Source organism: Muntiacus reevesi, chromosome 1, assembly GCF_963930625.1.
Source record: "Muntiacus reevesi chromosome 1, mMunRee1.1, whole genome shotgun sequence".
In the NCBI taxonomy this organism is placed as follows: Eukaryota; Metazoa; Chordata; class Mammalia; order Artiodactyla; family Cervidae; genus Muntiacus; species Muntiacus reevesi.
Window position 1 is genome coordinate 41,224,557 of NC_089249.1, and position 7,889 is coordinate 41,232,445.

The window sequence follows — 7,889 nt, forward strand, 5'->3', positions numbered from 1 at the left end:
TCTTTGTGACCCCATGAATAACAGCACACCAGGCCTCCCTGTCCATCACCAACTCCCGGAGTTTCCCCAAACTCATGTCCATCGAGTCAGTGATGCCATCCAGCCATCTCATCCTCTGTCGTCCCCTTCTCCTCCTGCCCCCAATCCCTCCCAGCATCAGGGTCTTTTCCAATGAGTCAACTCTTCGCATGAGGTGACCAAAGTATTGGAGTTTCAGCTTCAGCATCAGTCCTTCCAATGAACACCCAGGACTGATCTCCTTTAGGATGAACTGGTTGGATCTCCTTGCAGTCCAAGGGACTCTCAAGAGTCTTCTCCAACACCACAGTTCAAAAGCATCAATTCTTCGGTAATCAGCTTTCTTCAGAGTCCAACTCTCACATCCATACACGGCCATTGGAAAAACCATAGCCTTGACTAGACGGACCGAAATGCAGTACCTGGATGCAATCTCAAAAACGACAGAATGATCTCTGTTCGTTTCCAAGGCAAGCCATTCAATATCATGGTAATCGAAGTCTATGCCCCAACCAGTAATGCTGAAGAAGCTGGAGTTGAACAGTTCTATGAAGACCAACAAGACTTTCTAGAACTAACACCCAAAAAAGATGTCCTTTTCATTATAGGAGACTGGAATGCAAAAGTAGGAAGTCAAGAAACACCTGGAGTAACAGGCAAATTTGGCCTTGGAGTACAGAATGAAGTAGGGCAAAGGCTAATAGAGTTCTGCCAAGAGAACGCACTGGTCATAGCAAACACCCTATTCCAACAACACAAGAGAAGACTCTACACATGGACATCACCAGATGGCCAACACTGAAATCAGATTGATTATATTCTTTGCAGCCAAAGATGGAAAAGCTCTATACAGTCAGCAAAAACAAGACCAGGAGCTGACTGTGGCTCAGATCATGAACTCCTTATTGCCAAATTCAGATTGAAATTAAAGAAAGTAGGGAAAACCTCTAGACCATTCAGGTACGACCAAAATCAAATCCCTTACGATTATACAGTGGAAGTGACAAATAGATTCAAGGGGTTAGATCTGATAGAGTTCCTGAAGAACTGTGGACAGAGGTTCATGACATTTTGTACAGGAGGCAGGGATCAGGACCACCCCCAAGAAAAAGAAATGCAAAAAAGCAAATGACTGTCTGAGGCCTTACAAATAGCTGTGAAAAGAAGAGAAGTGAAAAGCAAAGGCGAAAAGGAAAGATATACCCATTTGAATGCAGAGTTCCAAAGAACAGCAAGGAGAGATAAGAAAGCCTTCCTCAGTGATCAGTGCAAAGAAACAGAGGAAAACAATAGAATGGGAAAGACTAGAGATCTCTTCAAGAAAGTTTAGAGATACCAAGGGAACATTTCATGCAAAGATGGGCACAACAATGGAAAGAAATGGTATAGACCTAACAGAAGCAAAAGATATCAAGAAGAGGTGGCAAGAATACACAGAAGAACTATACAAAAAAGATCTTCATGACCAGATAATCACGATGGTATGATCACTCACCTAGAGCCAGACATCCTGAAATGCGAAGTCAAGTGGACCTTAGGAAGCATCACTACAAACAAAGCTAGTGGAGGTGATGGAATTCCAATTGAGCTATTTCAAATCCTAAATGATGATTTGTGAAATCACAGCTGCTGTGAAATGCAGCTGTGAAAGTGCTACACTCAATATTTCAGCAAATTTGGAAAACTCAGCAGTGGCCACAGGACTGGAAAAGGTCGGTTTTCATTGCAATCCCAAAGAAAGGCAATGCCAAAGAATGCTCAAACCACTGCACAATTGCACTCATCTCACACACTACTAAAGTAATATTCAAAATTCTTCAAGCCAGGCTTCAGCAATATGTGAACTGTGAACTTCCAGATGTTCAAGCTAGATTTAGAAAAGGTAGAGGAAGCAGAAATCAAATTGCCAACATCCGCTGGATCATCAAAAAAGCAAGAGTGTTCCAGAAAAATATCTAGTCCTGCTTTACTGACTATGCCAAAGCCTTTGACTGTGAGGATCACAACAAATTGTGGAAAATTCTGAAAGATATGGGAATACCAGACCACCGGACCTGCCTCTTGAGAAACCTGTATGCAGGTCAGGAAGTAACAGTTAGAACTGGACATGGAACAACACACTGGTTCCAAATAGGAAAAAGAGTATGTCAAGGCTGTATATTGTCACCCTGCTTATTTAACTTGTATGCAGAGTACATCATGAGAAATGCTGGACTGGAAGAAGCACAAGCTGGAATCAAGATTGCCAGGAGAAATATCAGTAACCTCAAATATGCAGATGACACCATCCTTAACGGCAGAAAGTAAAGAAGAACTAAAGAGTATCTTGATGAAAGTTAGAGAGGAGAGTGAAAAAGTTGGCTTAAAACTCAGCATTCAGAAAACTAAGATCATGGCATCCGGTCCCATCACTTCATGGCAAATAGATGGGGAAACAGTGGAAACAGTGACAGACTTTATTTGGGGGGCTCCAAAATCACTGCGGATGGTGATTGCAGCCGTGAAATTAAAAGACGCTTGCTTCTTGGAAGAAAAGTTATGATCAACCTAGACAGCATATTAAAAAGCAGACATTGCTTTGTCAACAAAGGTCCGTCTAGGCAAAGCTATGGTTTTTCCAGTGGTCGTATATGGATGTGAGAGTTGAGCTATAAAGAGCACAGAAGAATTGATGCTTTTGAACTGTGGTGTTGGAGAAGACTCTTTAGAGTCCCTAGAATTGCAAGGAGATCAAACCAGTCCATCCTAAAGGGAATCAGTCCTGAATATTCATTGGAAGGACTGATGTTGAGGCTGAAACTCCAATACTTTGTCCACCTGATGTGAAGAACTGATTCATTTGTAAAGACCCTGATGCTGGGGAAAATTGAAGGCAAGAGCAGGAGACGACAGAGGATGAGATGGTTGGATGGGATCACCGACTCAATGGACATGAGTTTGAGTTAACTCCAGGAGTTGGTGCTACAGTCCATGGGTTCGCAAACAGTTGGACACAAATGAGTGACTGAACTGAACTGAACTGAAAGTTTGGGGCAGAGAAAGAGTCAAGCAGGGAGGAGGGGCAGGTCATGCTCAAAAGACCCAAATACCTGATGATTTTCAGGGTAGAGTTTTTAAAGGCAAAATTCGGGGTGAGGGTTATAAAATGTATGACTTTTTCTGATTGGTGCTTCCCGGGTGGCTCAGTGATAAAGAATCCTCCTGCCAACGGCAGGAGACACAAGAGATATTAAGTTCGATCCCTGGGTCAGGAAGAGCACCTGAAGTCAGAAATGGCAACTCATTCTGTTATGCCCAATGTCCGAATCCCCGAGCGGGAAGAGAGAAGGCTTCCAAGGCAATGCAACTCGCAAAAAAAAGGGAAGTTTATTACTGACTCGAGCCAGGGCCTTCTGCCTCATCCATCACAGTGGTGCAGGGTCAGAAAAGCCCTGAGCCCAAGCTGTTACACAAATTTATAAGATATGCATAATCAATTAGTAGCTGGCTTAAGCGGATTGGTTACATGTTTGCAAAGCAATTCTATTGGTACAGACTTTCGCGGGCTTTTCAAACCTGGGCGTTCGCGGGCTTTCTCAAACCTGAGCGTTCGCGGGCTTTTCAGCTCTCTCTTTGTTTCTTACTGGGCGCATATTGATTGACTGGCTCCAGGTTACCTGATGGGGGCAGGGAATTTTACCATTTCGGGGAAAGCTAAAACTTAGGTCCAGGCTGCCTGTCATGGAATTAACCCTGGCAGCCTCACAATTCCAGCATTCTTGCCTGGAAAATTCCATCGACAGAGGAGACTGGTGGGCTACAGACAGACCAGGAGGTCACAAAGACTGAACAACTGAACGACTGAGCATGAAGTAATTGGATGGTATCCCAGGAATCTTGCACTCAGCCTGAAGTTACCATTCTCCACCTGGGTAGGAACCTTAGTTCCAATAGAAGCACTCTATAGGATTTGTATCAGATTGTTCCGTGTCAATATATCCCTTGAGGAGGAGCTAGCACTCTGCTTTATTACTGCACCATTGTTCCTTGACGGCTTCTCCTTTGTTTCTGCACTCCCTCCCTTCTCTAATCAGTAACTGCTGGAATCTGCCCTTTGGAACTCAGGGAAGGTCTAGGAGACAGGAATCTTTTTCCTGCAAACAAGAATATAACCCGTTCAAAGGAGATTCTGGAAAAGGGAAATCTAAACTATAAGGACAGGAAATAGTTGAGTGGTTGCCTGGGGCTGGATATGGGGACAAGAGGTTGATTACAAAGGGGCATGAGGGAATTTTTGGGGTGACAGAACTGTTCTAGGTCTTGATGATAGTGGTGGTTACACAAAGGTGTAAATTTTGAAACTCAATGAATTGTATTCTTAAAACGAGTGCATTTTATTGTATGTAAATTATACCACAGTTAAATTGATTAAAAAATAAATGACAGTACACAGGCACACACTCACGCACAGAAGAAACCAGGGACGTGGTGGGGGGTGGGTAGTTGTACTTGGAAGGGTTTTTCAGGATGCACTAAGTTTCAATCCTTCCCCACGACCTCAGGGTGGAGAAGTTGGGGGTCTCTCAGCCTATCTCTCCCTTTTGTGCTAAGTCACATCAGTTGTGTCTGACTCTTTACAACCCTATGGACTGTAGCTAGCCAGGCTCCTCTGTCCATGGGATTCTCCAGGCAAGAATACTGGAGTGGGTTGCCATGCCCTCCTCCAGGGGAACTTCCAGCCCCAGGGATTGAACCTGTGGCTCCTGCATTACAGGCGGATTCTTTACCCGTGAACCACCAGGGAAGCCCATGTCTCCCTTTTGCCCACCATCAAATCTAGAGCTTCCGAGTCCTGAACCCTTTTAGGATTATTCAAGCAAAGCTTCCACTGACAGTCACCCGCACTGCTTATGTTCTTCACAGCACCTACTTCTGTCTACCTCAGCTCATCAGCCCCCAAGCCTCCTCCCGAAACCAAGCTCCCCTAAGACCAAGTTCCCCGGTGGAGTTTACAATAACTTCTCTATCCAAAATTTAATTCCCTTTCTTGTCCTGCCCCCGTTTCCCTCAGGATTGAGGAATATCAAAGAAAGGGAGGATTAAAATTAAACAGGACCCCACAGGACCCTCCTAGATATATAAGTCCCCCTGAGTCCCTTGTTTATTATTTGCAGAAAAATGCTTTAGTCTCCTAGGTCCTCCCTGAGTTTCTACTTATCAGAGAAGTGAGGGAATGCAGAAACAAAGAAGCAGTCAAACAAGAAAAGTAATGATTGCTTAAACAATAGTGGGGCAACAAAGAGTCCTAGTTCCTCCTCAAGGGATAAAATAACAATCTGATACATTATCTTTGAGTTGTTCTGCAGAAACTAAGACCCCCAGCCAGGTAAAGGATGGAGACCACATGCTGATCACAAGTGCATAGACCTCAGATAACCAGAAGGTTCATGATTAAGATTCCCCAAACATCACCCTGTTCCCTCACCAACAACCAATCAGAAGAGAGTCATGCACCCCACAGCTCTCACCCCCAAATGTTGCCATAAAAAATGCCTCTCTGAAAGTCATCAGGAAGTTCAGGCCTTTTGAGACCAAGCTGCCTATTCTCCTTTCTTGGTGCCCTTTGATAAACACTTCACTGACACCATGGTGCTGTGTCAGTAGAGAGGGTTTGCTGCACTTCAGATGAGTAGACTCAAATTCCTTTTGGTAACAGTCCTACTTCCTATAAACCACATGTCACGTAATTGCCTATCTTCTGAAGACTCCGTGTTGTCTATGCTATTGGAAGTTTATACAATACTTTTATTCCTTTGCTGTCATGTCATGGGGCTCAGAAGGTAAAGAAAGTAAATGTATTTTAGGAAATCAAAAATGATAATTTTAAAAGTTGCCAGAGAAAAGATATAGATCACCTAAAAAGAAACAGGAATTCTTAATATCTACAATAAATGCTGGCCAAGAGAATAACTTTTTCAGTGCTGAAATTCAAGAATCTCAACCTAGAATTTTAACACCAATCAAACTATTTAAAATTGGGGACAAAATTAATGGTATAGCAGGCATACATAAGGTGTCTCTTAATATTCTCTTGGAAGTACTTCACTAAGAAGAACTCACTATGAGACTTATGTCAATTAAGAATAAATAAGTAAACACCATATATATTTTTATTTTTTCTAAAAAGAAACAAAAAAGTGAAAGTTAAGGTATAGAGTAGAAAAGAATTGAAAAGACTTACAGAGTGTTATTGTTATATAACATAGATAAGCAGAGGAATCCATAACCTAATGACATAGTGAATTTTTAAAAGTGCAAAGTTGACTGTGGGCCGCCCAGGGTTGGTAAAGGATCTCAAGATGGCTGGACGGAAGCTTGCTCTAAAAACCATTGACTGGGTAGCTTTCGGGGAGATCATCCCTCGAAACCAGAAGGCCATGGCTAACTCCTTGAAGTCCTGGAATGAGACCCTAATGTCCAGGTTGGCTACTCTGCCTGAGAAGCCACCTGCCATCGACTGGGCTTACTACAAGGCCAATGTGGCAAAGGCTGGCTTGGTGGATGACTTTGAGAAGTTTAATGCCCTGAAGGTTCCTATACTGGAGGATAAATATACTGCCCAGGTGGAGGCTGAAGAAAAAGAAGATGTGAAAAGTTGTGCTGAGTTTTTGACTCAGTCAAAGACCAGGATTCAGGAATATGAGAAAGAGCTGGAGAAGATGAGGAACATAATTCCGTTTGATCAGATGACCACTGAGGACTTGAATGAAGTCTTTCCAGAAACCAAATTAGACAAGAAGAAGTATCCCTACTAGCCTCACAGGCCAATTGAGAGTTTATAAGCTTGGGTCCGGGAGAAAGCTCTGGCCCTCGAATTACAAACTTTGCACATTAAAAATAACTACATGGTGAAAAAAATAAATAAATAAAATAAATAAAAGTGCAAAGTTATATGCGGAATATAAAGAAATGATACAAATGAATCTATTTACAAAACAAAAATAGACTCACAGAGAGAAAACACACTTATGGTTACCAAAGGAATAAGCGAAGTGGGATCAATTCAGTCTGGGATTAAAATATACACTCTACTATATATAAAACTGACAAACAGTAAGGACCTACTGTATAGCAAAAGGAACTATACTTGCTGTCTTGTAATAATCTGTAAAGTGTGTGCTTAGTCACTCAGTCATGTCTGACTCTTTGTGACCCTATGGACTGTAACCCACTGGACTCCTCTGTCCATGGGATTTTCCAGGCAAGAATACTATAGTGGGTAGCCATTCCCTTCTCCAGACCTATAATGTAAAATAATCTAAATAAGAATAGATACATACATTGTAAATCAACTATATTTTAATACAATTTTTTTAAATGTGGAAATATACAATTTAATAAAATGACATTTTATGTGAATTAACTGAAAAATAATAATTAAAATTTAAAAATAAAGTCATTAAAAAATAAAAGTGTCAAATTAGCAAAGAATAAATTTAATACTTGCATAGATAAATAACCATTATAGAAGTGAAAATGTCAATCACTTTATGAGGCTAATAAGTAGAACCTTGATTCCATAACTAAATGACAACAGCACAAATTACATTATCTACACTGTAGATAATTATATATCTAACTCATATGAGAAACTCTTGCAAATCAGCATGAAAAAGATTGGAAATCCAAGAGAAAAATGAACTAAACATGTAATATACAATTTAGAGAATGGATACCAAGGATGAGATATGTATTTCTACGAGAGCATAGAAATCAGAGAAATACAAACTTTTAAACAGTAACATACTACTTTATTCACATACACATACACAATGCACAAAGATTAGAAGGCTGGGTAATACCAAGTGATGGAGAAGATTCAGGGAACTAGA

At 41.4% G+C, this 7,889-nt stretch overlaps 1 pseudogene; it reads left to right on the top strand.

The window, feature by feature from the left end:
• Positions 1 to 6,356: 6,356 nt before the first annotated feature.
• LOC136159682 (ATP synthase subunit d, mitochondrial pseudogene) lies at positions 6,357 to 6,812 on the top strand (annotated as a pseudogene).
• The last annotated feature ends 1,077 nt before the right edge of the window (positions 6,813 to 7,889 follow it).